This window comes from Mixophyes fleayi, chromosome 6 (genome assembly GCF_038048845.1).
Source record: "Mixophyes fleayi isolate aMixFle1 chromosome 6, aMixFle1.hap1, whole genome shotgun sequence".
NCBI classification, from domain to species: domain Eukaryota; kingdom Metazoa; phylum Chordata; class Amphibia; order Anura; family Limnodynastidae; genus Mixophyes; species Mixophyes fleayi.
The window spans coordinates 210,763,175-210,776,037 of NC_134407.1; the positions used below are offsets into that span (position 1 = coordinate 210,763,175).

A 12,863-nucleotide genomic window follows, 5' to 3' on the forward strand; every position below is an offset into this window, starting at 1 on the left:
TCTTTCAACTATGCTTGTACACTGCCTTATGGTCTTTTTTGTGTATATATTCCATGTATCAAAACCAATCTCAAAAGAGCACAAAAAAATATCCTCTAGACGGTGCTAAAATGTATCTAAAAATAATAAAAGTTTTAGACTGAACAAAGGAAAAAAGATATCACTGATTCACCTAAAATAAAAGACATCTTAACATCTTTTAAATACTACTTTAAAGCGCCAATCCTGTGTAAATATGGTAATTATCAATTTTCTTGGTTTGTTTCTTCAGGCTGCTATTAATGTTTTATAATTCTGCACAGTTTCCACAGCGTCATGTGACTACCAGGGCAACCACAATCACGTGGCCCAGATGTCGTGAGCAGAGACATGATTACGCCTTCACATGACATGATGAGAGTCTGAGTCTGTGTAAGTGACTGGTAGCCATACCGGTCTGCCCTCCAGAGAGATTTTTTGAAAAGGAGATGATAATTTAGGAGGGTATTTAGAGAAAAGAAAACTGCGTGCTTGAAGATAATTTAAAGCCCCAGGATGAAGGCTCATCAGGCCTTTATCTGGAGAAGTTGACAATGGGGTAGAACTTCTGCCTATTCCCTCTTGGGTAGTTTCTGAGACTTGGTGGCTCCATTTACATGATACAATGCTATAACAATTGATATAAAGGACAATGGCCAGTGATTATTTGATTGTGGGGAGGGTTTTGTCCCCCAGCCCAGTTTAACCCATTACAGGAACAACCTAGCATCTTGTCTTTGTTCACCAGAAGGACCTTTTTGCAGACTTGATCCCTGACTGTCTGGTTCGGCAGCCATGGAGTTGAAATCGATTTTAGCTCCTTTAAGGACATGGGGTATACATGTTTTAGTATAGCAACAACTGAACACATGGGTATTTAAAAACTCTGGATATATTTATCCCCTGCTACAGACAAGAGGGGACCCAGACGTGTTAATCTCTATTAGCAGTGCCTGTTAAACACCTCCCATCACAGTTGCAGAATGTGCTGGCGCTATATAAATAAATATTAATAAGGTATAATGTCAAGTTAATATTTTTTATTATGGTTTAACTAATCAGGAATCACTGCACTACCTCTACGTTGAAACAGGACCAGCTAAGCTCATTTGCATAACTACATTAAGGTATCCATTTTATTAAAAGGGATAATATTGACATCAATGTGACTGCCACAATTCTTTACATCTCCAGTCCGATTCCTGTTTTATTAATAGAAGTAAGACTGACTAGATATCACTGTAACATTCCCAGATCCCTCACCTCTCCAATCAGCAGACAGATAATCTCCAGGGTGAGATTTAATATTCTCTCAGTCATGTGACTGTCCTTGTTCATCTTCTATAAGTCAGATTATATATACAGGACTCTCCCCTATAGATGACTTTCACATTCCCTCAAAGATTAATCTAGAAATAGAGAAAAACAACTATAAGACTTAAATATACTGAAGATTCCATCTTATCCATTACCTCCCCTTTCTTCACCTGCCAATTCATTTTTTCCCAGTTAGTTCTACTGTCTCTCACCACCCCTCCCTCTAGAATGTAAGGTGTTACGGCAGGATCCTCTCTACCTACTGTCCCATGTCTGTCCACTGCCTGACTCACTTGTACGTCTGGTCACGTATTTTGCTGCATTCCGTTTGAGTCCTCATACCATTACCCACACTCATCTGTATTACTTATGTGTAAAACCTCATCTATTTGTTACTTGCTTCTGCATCCGGTGCTATGGAACATGTGATGCCTTATAAATAAATAATAATAAATTATCAAACTGTAGATTAACTGTAATTATCTAGTCTTACTCAAGCAATGTGAACAGTTTCAACCATATTCAAGACAGTTTGAACTCCGTAATTATGGCTCAAAACCACAAAATAAAAATAAAATAAAAAAAGGGAGCTAAATCCAACTGGTCCAAAAATCTCGACTGTACGGCTAAAATGTTTGAAGCCCTCAAACTGGCCAAATTCAATAAAAATTTGAAACCATTTAAAGAACTCCAACACCCCCTAATATAGGCTCTAGATAATAACACTAGATTATGTCATTGCCATATGGTAATGTGTGTTTGGTTTGATCATGACATAGTACTAGTGATTTCCTCTGCACTAGTCCCTCCATACAAAACTTGCCACTAATATTTGATCGAGTCGCTGATGAGACAGACAACTTTAGGGTGCTGATTTATAAACTGACCTTACTGCTTTCAACCTACCAATGCAGATGATGGCTGGGCCTGGATATACCACAAAACACCCATTAAGGCTCACTTATGAAAATTATATAAAGAGAAACAAATCCTTGAAACTTGATGCAGATTGAAAGTCAATATAATGGCTAACTAAGTAAAGTAAAACAAAAAGGTCATTCATCTGGTATTATCACTTGAAAGCAAGAAGCCCTAAGGATTGAGGTCTATAAACTGTATGGCAAGGCCAAACAAATCTGACACGTTATTGGCTTCCCAACTAAAAGCAATAATGCTTGTAACAGCCTCTTCCACATTAGCACCAGATGGTAAGATCAGGTCTATCTCAGGTAAATTGAAACAATTACTCAAGATTTACCAAGTATCACAAGTATCCTTAGCTGGATATAGGAAAAGCATTTGACAGCCTAAAATTACATTTTGCATGTTCAGTCCTAGATTTAATAAGGCTTTCAATCATACATCAGTGTTCTCCCCAACACCTATTTCCTGGGTGCTCTACTCGGCTGTTTTTACTTGCCATCCGGCTCTTGGAGTCTAAAGAGTCCTATTATAATACAATATAGAATAAACTATTGTATCTCCTATTATGAAAGGCACTATGAGGGCACTACAACCAGCAGTTTGTGTTAGACCACTGACCAGTCCTGGCAGGTGTGTGCAATAACCTCCAACATTTTTCAATATTATTGCAAAGTATTACACTGCCCCCACCTGGCTGCTTCTTAATGCCATCCAGCAGCCCATCACATGCTCCTCTGACCCGTGGAGACCAGCAGCAGCCTCATGGGCTTGTGCCTTCTCTTCTCTGCCTGGCAGGGTGACTGAGGCTTCTTGTGAGTACAGTGTTGCTCCCAGTCTGCAGGATCTCTCCCTCCCAGCACCTCTTCTCCAGGTTACTGTTCCTCCCTGCTTCCAGCACACATTCTCCCAGTCTGATACTACACTGTAATTAAACACTCCGCTTTTTCAAATGTGACACAAATGGTCCAGGGTCAGGTAAGGTTTGGGTGGGCTTCAGTTAGTGACCAAGGGGCTTTTTCTGCACTAATTAAAGCCCAGCTAAACCTAACCTGTCTCAGTAAAAGGCCTATTCAACACAACCGAAGTATCTTTCCACATAAGTTTACACACCTGTGCAGAAGTGGGAGCAGGCGCTGTCTGTAAAATCTTTTCCCCAAACACACCTGAAGAGGAACGTGCATTCCTCTAATGAAATGAACTGGAAGAAATATTGTTTTGCTGATTTTCTCAGATTTGTAGTAAATACAATTTTCATGAATCACTCAAAACTGAAAGCTCTTGTAGCAGATGATCCCATCATGATCCCAAAATAAGTTATTAACAGTATAAACAATTTTGAGATGTTTTTTAAAAATGTAAAGATATGGCTTTTTGAGAAAATAAAAATTTTGAAAATATTACATTTTTAATTTTTATTAAAACATAATGCTGTGTTATATATCATGTGAAAGCCCATAAAAAGAGGTTTAAAATTAGATGACCTTGCCCAACTCTCTAGCTCAATCAGATGAGCTACAAAAGCAATTAAAAAAAACAACAAACATTAAAAGCAAATTTTATCAGCATTTATTATCCCAAATTTAATTACAATCTAAAACAGTCAGTTTGAAACCCGCTGTTGATTTGATGTGGAATGACCCAACTATGTGATTATTATTATATTTTATTTATCAAGCGCTGACATACTACGAAGCGATGTACAGTGAGGGATCATGGCACACAAATTACATCAAATAATATGAAACAAAAGAGAAAGATGGTCAATGGAACAATGTGTAAGGGAGAGCACTTTCTGGAGTTAAATGAATTGTTCCAGAACCAACAGCATGAAAGATATGCTGTGCACGGTGTTGGAAGTTAGAACTCAAAATTAATGATTACAAATTAAAATTATATATTCATTAATGAACATTTTGTATCCTACCTATCCACCACACAAGGCTTATGTGATCACATATGGGAACACTCGCCAGTAATATGCTTGAACTCCATCCTGCTTCCAATACATATAATCATGTGTCCTGGGTCACATAGACACAGTGACAAGCTGAATAACACTGTGTGTCAGAGAGACACCATTACAGTGCCAGCATTAGGCTGGACATACACATATGATGAATGGTTTGCTGGCCTCAGATATAAGAACAGAATGTAAAACACTGATCCCTCCTGTTATATGGGGGGAGGATTAAATAGATGTAATATATACAATGGTGACATTTCCCCCAGGACATCACAGTCTGCTCACCTATATTATGTGGGGTAAATAACAAAATCCAGACGCAACAGCTGATAACAAATGTAATTACCTGGTTTTATCCCAATTGCATTAGGGTTGTGGCTACATCCCTTCACCGAAAGGACCTTCTGACGTCACCGGGTCATGTGACTGCTGTAGTCACGTGGTACACAGGGAGGCTGCAGTGTCCCTGTGTATCTATGACAGTAATGGTGACATCACCAGGTCATGTGACTGCTGTAGTCACGTGGTACACAGGGAGGCTTACAGGCATTAATCCCATAGGTCAGTCTTACACACAGGACACATTGTAGTGTATCAGCTGGTTACATGGCAGCAAATTGTATATTATAACAGTGTGACTGAGTATTCCCCAAGCTGCAGTGTATGTGCTGTGTGGTTTAGTGTTAACACTAAATAAGATATAATTAATAATGGACAGTGATTGATCCTAATTGTGCTGTGGCTGTGCTGTAGTTCTCTTATGACTCCCATAGTGAATTCCACAGTGGGTCCTGTCACAAGGGGGGTTTTTATGAAACAGTCATATGTGAGTACTGCTTATTTTTCATGATGACCAAATAGTATACATAGTCCTTGTATAGTTCTCTGTGGTAAGAGAACCTTTATATTTATATTTATTTACATGACAGATAAATCAAAAAGCAAAACAAATAGGTATTGTGGAAAGATAACTGCTATGAGGTAAATTCACATTTTAAAAATGTATGAATGAATAGAGGATTCAAATGTAAATGGTGTTAAAGTCAATACATACATTACTGTTATTGATGAGTAACGTTAGATATCCACAGAAAGAATGTCTGCCATGCCAGGGTGCAAGTTGAGGGGGCCACGGCCACCTGTAATTACTCAAATCACAGCTGCAGGTATACATGGGGATGCTGCTGAATCAGGACCTGCTTATTGCAGTATGAGAGGCGCCAGAAGTGCTCCGGTCACTACTGATGTTGCCATCATATAAGGAAAGTGGACCAAGGAGCTCCTGTGCAGTGCTCCGCTCTGCCCACCTTCCAACATTGTGCTGTTAGGCCAGCTGGACAAGGCGCTCTTCCCCCTTAAGCAGCCCACCAGCTTGTCCAGCCCATTAAGTTGCTGTATGATTATGCAGAGCGCTCAGCAGAGAGCGTTCGATCCCCTGGACAGCCCACCAGTTGCTGCCTGGACTCCAACTATCTGTTAGTAATACTCAGCATGTGAGTTTCGTCGTCTGTTTCCCTCTGTGAATCTCTCTCTCCATTTCTCTGTCTCTCCCTTAACATATGAATGTCTCCCCTTCCCTCCCTCTCAACGTGTGAATCTCTGTCTCTCCCTCCTTCTCTTCCTTTTGTCTCCCCCTCAGCCAGTGAGTCTCTGCCCCTCTCCCCTTCTGTCTACTCCTCTCTCCACTCTGTCTCCTCCTCTCCTTCCATCCTCGCTGGCTATTAATTTAATGGGAGAAGGGGGTATTGATGTATTGGTAAGGGCTTCTTATGGGTTATTTATCAGTGGAGCTATTAATTTAATGGGGGTATGGCTATTCATGTAATAGTAGTGGAGGTTATTCATTTATTGGTGGGGCTGTTAACTTAATGCTGATAAGGGCTTTTAATTTATTATTCTTTTACTCGTGGGATGATTCTGGTAGTGGCAATTAATTTAATATAGGGGAGTTTTGGGTGCTTTTAATATAGGGCCAAGTTGGTGTAGAAAAGGGCTTATTGAAATGTGAATGATATTAATTTGTCGGGCAGGTATGGGTATAATTTACATGTGAATAATATTTATTTAATATTGGGAAGTATACCTGATTATTAAACATGGGTAATTTGCTTTCCTTGTGGTGAATAATTACTCTCTTTTTCCAAACAGGGCCCTAACAGGGTCTAGCTAAGCAGCATGTGAGCTTAAGACACCAGCAGCAGTGCCAGGTATTTAAACTACAGGAACAAGTAGGAGAGAATTGTACAGGATTGGAGAACTGTCTAGCACATGTAAAAGGCTAGGCACCCCCCTACTCCTCTTCCAGCAGTGCGCGCCTTGATAGGCAGCATCCACTCGCAACAAAATGGGTGGGGGAGCGGAGCACCAGTGGTCTCTCTCGTCCAGGGCACTAAAATCTCTAGTTACGGCTCTGTGTTGATGAACTGCCTGGACTGATAAAGTACAACTTAAGGATTCCTGACCCTGACGTACACATCTGTATTTCTGCTTTACACAGGGATTGCCTATGATCTGTGTAATGTTTGGCTTACCCAGTTGCAGGAGGCCCTACGTTGAAAGAACAGTCACCCCATTAAGGATATGAAGATCCAAGCATTAGGGTAACCCCTATACCTTGCATGGAGGCTCAGGATAACAATAGGGAAATAAGAACATACCACATATATAACCCCATCTTATAAGAACATACCACATATATATTGCCCATCTTATAATACACAGGATGAAAGTGACCTGCTGTAGTTACATGGTACACAAGGGAGGCTGCTGCTGTACATGGGCTTGTTCCTGTGTAGCTACTAAAAGAGAATCGGGTAAGAAGATGTGGTAATGTGGAGCACACTGGTGGAAGGGGGGCATGTGGGGAATGGTCTGATGATTAAGGGGCATGTGAGAGAAAATCTGTGTCTCTGTGTCAACGCTCTACCCAGCAGTCCTGAACCATAGTAAGTGGTCAGGAGGTACCAGCCAGTCCACAGCAAAGATGTTCTGCAGCAGCTATACCAGCTACCCAGAAGTAAAACAGTTCACGGTGGCTTAGTGGTTAGCACTTCTGCTTCACAGCACTGGGGTCATGAGTTCAATTCCCGACCATGGCCTTATCTGTGAGGAGTTTGTATGTTCTCCCCATGTTTGCGTGGGTTTCCTCCGGGTGCTCCGGTTTCTTCCCACACTCCAAAAACATACTGGTAGGCTAATTGACTGCTATCAAATTGACCCTAGTCTCTCTCTCTATCTGTCTGTGTGTGTGTGTGTGTGTGTGTGTGTGTGTGTGTGTATGTTAGGGAATTTATACTAAGCTCCAATGGGGCAGGGACTGATGTGAATGAGTTCTCTGTACAGCGCTGCAGAATTAGTGGCGCTATATAGATGGTGATGGTAAAGGAGCCTGGTGGTGGCAGCAACTATCCTACAACTATTATGCAGTAGGAGTGGTCAATAACGGTGAGTTACTGATGGAAAGAAATTCAGATAAACTGAAAGAGGACTTTCAAAAGGAACCTGGGTAGCAGAGTAAGCCCAGCCAGTTAGTGGCCTTTTCTCCTGAGAGTTTGAAAAGACTTCGTTGAAATTCCTGAAATCTCCTGGACGTTCCATGAGAGTAGGGGTATGGGTTACGCTTGTCAAGACTCCCTTCCCTCTAGATAGTCCAACTAATGTTTTCCTTGTATGTAGAGATATTGTTATATATTGTTTCTTCTATGTATAGTGTGCCCCATGTATTATGCCCCTATCAAAATGGCCACTGAGCTCCATGTTGTTGTTTTCATACTTTTCTGTGTGTATTGTAAAATGCTTATCTGATCAAAGGCTGGGCCGGGACATCTCCACATATTATGCCATGGCGGTGTTTCAGATGCTTTCTGCACATGAGCAAAGAATGTATCTTTCTTCTCAGTAGTGTACCAATAGTAGTAGTGTACCAATAGTAGTAGTGTACCAATAGTAGTAGTGTACGAATAGTAGTAGTGTACCAATAGTAGTAGTGTACCAATAATAGTAGTGTACCAATAGTAGTAGTGTACCAATAGTAGTAGTGTACCAATAGTAGTAGTGTACCAATAATAGTAGTGTACCAATAGTAGTAGTGTACCAATAGTAGTAGTGTACCAATAATAGTAGTGTACCAATAGAGAATCTGAAATCATGTTCACACCAATAAATGTAGGTTGATTCCAGGAACCTTTGTTCTCTTCAGTATAACCGCTGGAATGCAGCCCGAGAGGCCTTTGCCTCAGACTGGACCTGTATGCAGAAAGGTGCCTGATATTTTTACAGCTTTCTTTGAAAGATGAGGCCCTGGAGATTGACTGTTAATTGAACATATGAGATTCAAATATTGGAAGCTAAGTATTCATTTACTTTTACATTATGTTCATTGTAAAAAATAAATATGAACTTTTTAAAAACTCTTGCAGTCCTGAGTCATTAACTCATTGAAACCAAAATAACCTCGTTCAACCTGGAACAGTCTCTGAAACACCTGTAGCTACCTTGGAACTTTGCATCACCAGAAGTGGCAGTCAACCTGAAGCTTGATAACCTGCCGAAAGCATGGATTAGTTCAGGGAGGAGGCTTATTCTAATTACATCTGCAGCGATTAGGTTCCTGTTGAAACCCGTTGTGACAAGATAGGGGGTACCAAGACCTTGAAAACAGGTTTTTAGCCCATTTTATATCTATTTGATATTCTTAAATTATGCCAGGTGGGTCCATAACTATAAGATTATCCTTATTATTGGTCTCTTGTAATACAGAAAGTGTATTGAGATATTGGCATTTTGTAAGAGATAATCTACATACAGAAATCCCATGTTAATTAGCTTTTGTGCAGGCAGCAGAGAAAACATTATCAAGCACATTCCAAAGGTGGGGGTTCCTGCAGTGAGCTGAGGACTGCGGGGAGGTTCAGGCAGCCATGTTAAGAAAGAACAGGAAAAGGTATTAAAGGATGAGCTTCTACAGGACAGGGCTGATGACCCACTACTGTTGAACTGGTTCAGGATCATTCCTGTGTGGATATTGTGATGTCTCCGCGTGGACTTCCTCCTGCTACTTTGTGCACCCGCAAAAAGCTGGAAGACATGGAGCTGTCCATACCACATGGGTAGAGGATCGAGCAGCTTGGCTCAGTAGCCAGTAGCAAATCGAAGTGACTGAGTCAAAAATGCTGCTGAGGTATAGGACTGTGTAGCTTGCATTGTGGGGAGCCCTCTGGTATTGTCACATTTTTGCTATTGTGTACATTGTGTGTTCATATAGAATAAAAGGATGTGCCTTTCAACCACTATTTGCCTAGGTGATATATTTAACCATAATACGAGGTACCATTACCTCAATATCCTCACACATTTTCTGTAAGCATGGTGGAGCCACTGTCCCCAGAGTGTCCCAAAGTAAAATGGACAATGGCTGAGCGATAAGAGACACCAAATGGGCAGCCTGAAACCTGGTAACCAGAGACTGGATAAAAGCCTGTGCCTGGAGACCAGAGGAGAAATTCCAAAGTAAAGATTGCTGCAGTTTAAAGTCAGGACTGGCTAAGATTTACGGCTCTGCTTGCCACAGAGAAGGAAGGTAAAGAATGGAGCCCTTCATCCTTCCCAATTCCCTGCGGGTGTGACACTGGAGCAGGACAGCAGAATTGCTGGCAGCAAGAGGGAGAGGGTCCTCACTGCCATCAGACTAACCGATGCTGATACACCAGGGATTGGATATAGAGACCTGTAATGTATGTTATTTTTACAAAGTGTGACTCCATGATCTGCCAACCAAGTCTCTCCTCTGGGCACAGCTTTTTATCGTGGCTCTAAATCACATGCTTGTGGCTTCTGGGTGTAGGCAGGTTTTCTAGCTACCCAATTGGAAGCCATTATCTGCTTGAGCTGCCACCTGTGAGGGTAAATGGGTTTGTATGAACCAGAGACACTCGGACAATATGCATTGGAAGGAGCAAGGTCTCCGCAGCCCCCCAATTCCACTAAAATCATGTAACGGGTTAAAAACAGAGAGCTTCTCCAATCAACATGAATCCACACCGTCGGGAACAACGAGCCACCACTGGTGCTCAAACCTTATCTCCTAGTCTAGCTGGAGCCGCCCATCGCAGGGGCTGGAACACCTTCTAAGGACTGCTTTACCCAGATAATTGCATCCTATCCCAATGACTCGGTAGTCAATGGGATAGGGTGCAATTATCTGGGTAAAGCAGTAGTAACTGTGTGGCACGTTTCGTCAATGATCTGAGAGGACTGGCCAGGATTAGTTCTAGCTGGACTGCTCAAGGGGAGCCAGTAATGCATCCAGTTGAGCGTGTGATTCTAAAAGGGAATCAAAATAGATCCTACCCTTTTGTATGGCTGCCAAAGGCAGGGTGACATTGAAGCACAGTCCCTGCCCTGCTGGTAATGGGGGGGTCGAATGGAGAGTGACAGAGGACTGGAGACTGTTCCGTGGACAGTTAGAGCTGTGAATTATTAGACAACAGCCATCCACGTGTTTCTGTGATCATAGGCTGTATTATGGTGTGCAGTATTGTATATATTGTAACATAATGAGCTATAATTCATAGTTATTTCATGAGATTGTATTTCGTTAAAATAAACATCAGCTTTCTGATCAGATGATGCTTGCCTAGTTGTCTATATATATATATATATATATGCCAACAGTGTGGCCCTGGTGTAAAAAGTTAAGTAAGGGTCCAACCCATGCGACTCAGTCATGGAAGATAGGGGTATAGAAAGAACCGAATAACTTGACAGTCCAAACCCTGTAGAATACTTTATCAATAACCTTGTACGTGATCCTTACAGCGTTGGAAACAATGCCTCCATCTAGGGCTGTAAATGAGTAGACAGGTAACACAGATCAACTAGGACTAGATAACAACAACATTCAAGCTGTTTAAAAGAGCAACTTAAGTACAGAAGTAAGACAGGAGAACAGTAAAATCTGCAGCAATCAGAAAAAATAACATTAAACAGCACTTAACATCTGTTCCTATGGACAGGTATGTGAAATAATCCATTGAAGACAAGAATGAGGGAACCAAAACTGGGACAGGAAGGTGTAACACCATTGTAGTTTGAAGTACGGTAAATTATTTAATTAAGATAAAACTCAGATATAGCGAAAAAACAATGTAATAAGTAAGGTCCCTACCTGCCAAGCTCCTCAAACATGACAGTGAATTACTTTCCTTAGCGGTTAATCCGTGGTCGAGCTTGTATTGTATCTTGCCACAACTGTCCATTTTAGTGGAGACATGTGCCTAAACTTCTACAATACCTCAGCATGGAGTGTCCAGTCTTGGCGCTAGATTTACTAAACTGCGGGTTTGAAAAAGTGGAGATGTTGCCTATAGCAACCAATCAGATTCTAGCTGTCATTTATTTAGCACATTCTATAAAATAACTAGAATCTGATTGGTTGCTATAGGCAACATCTCCACTTCTTCAAACCCACCATTAGTAAATATACCCCTTGGTTTTTGGCTGCCTAATCATATTCTCTCAAATTTTGAAACCCACTAATGTGGGCTGATCTCTTAAATCATGTTATTTAGATAGGTTAGCATAAGCATTCTACATCACTGGATAACCTCTCTAGGGGGTATATTTACTAAACTGCGGGTTTGAAAAAGGGGAGATGTTGCCTATAGCAACCAATCAGATTCTAGCTGTCATTTTGTAGAATGTACTAAATGATAGCTAGAATTTATAGGCAACATCTCCACTTTTTCAAACCCGCAGTTTAGTAAATATACCCCTAGGTGTTGCAGCAGCCTGTTAGTCTTCGAGTGATCTGCTGCAATTCTAGTAAAAGGTTCCACTGCAGTCCCATGGTTCCTCACCTGATAAAATTCTCCACTAGCTGCGGCCGTGAACGGAGGAGACCGACTCCACTCACTATTCTGAAGATTGCGTCATCTGCGTGAGATCTGCTGAATCTTCTGCATTTTTTGTTAAGTTTTGGATCTACCAAGACTTGCCTGAGGCCAAAGCTGACAAGACCCGCGGCTGAAGGTCTCTACGCATCTCTTTCCTCTTAAAGCTATGGACGGCTTACAGCAGTCATGTTTTAACTGCAGCATCACAGGTTGCTATGTGATAGAGATTTTCAGAGGAACATATTGGATGTGTAGAACACTAGAAATTTTATTGACTGGTAAAAAATATACTGAACTTTTGTTTGGCTCATAGGAAATATATATTGTAAGCTTGCGAGCGGGGCCCTCTTCCCTCTCTATCTGTCTGTATCACCCAGTATTGTTTTATTACTGTGTTTGTTTCCAGTTGTACAGCGTTACAGAAGTATGCTGGCACTATATAAATAAATGTTGACGATGATGTTCATATTACTGTTGTGTTATGAAACTCGTTTCATCCAAATGTTTTGTGGGAATCAACTCTGACCAATATAATTGCAGAGAAAGTTGTCACTCTATATTCATTTGTAAATTTCGACTCCTTAGGAGTTTATTATAAAAGATGCCATAGCATTTTCGTATTTGAAAATAAAACACAATCTTTAATGAGTAAAAAATATAATTATATTAATTTCTATAAACATCATTTTAGAGTGTAAGTGGCAGATTTATCAAACATTCTAAAAGGGAAAAGTGAAGGTGTTGTCCGT

General features: G+C 40.9%; 2 protein-coding genes across 2 annotated transcripts in view; both read right to left on the minus strand.

Moving 5' to 3' along the window:
- The window catches only part of LOC142160027 (uncharacterized), a 334,423-nt gene that overhangs the window by 84,252 nt on the left and 237,308 nt on the right, over positions 1-12,863 (minus strand). The window lies entirely within an intron of this gene.
- The window catches only part of LOC142095450 (uncharacterized), a 45,258-nt gene that overhangs the window by 9,999 nt on the left and 22,396 nt on the right, over positions 1-12,863 (minus strand). The gene's annotated exons all lie outside the window — the stretch shown is intronic.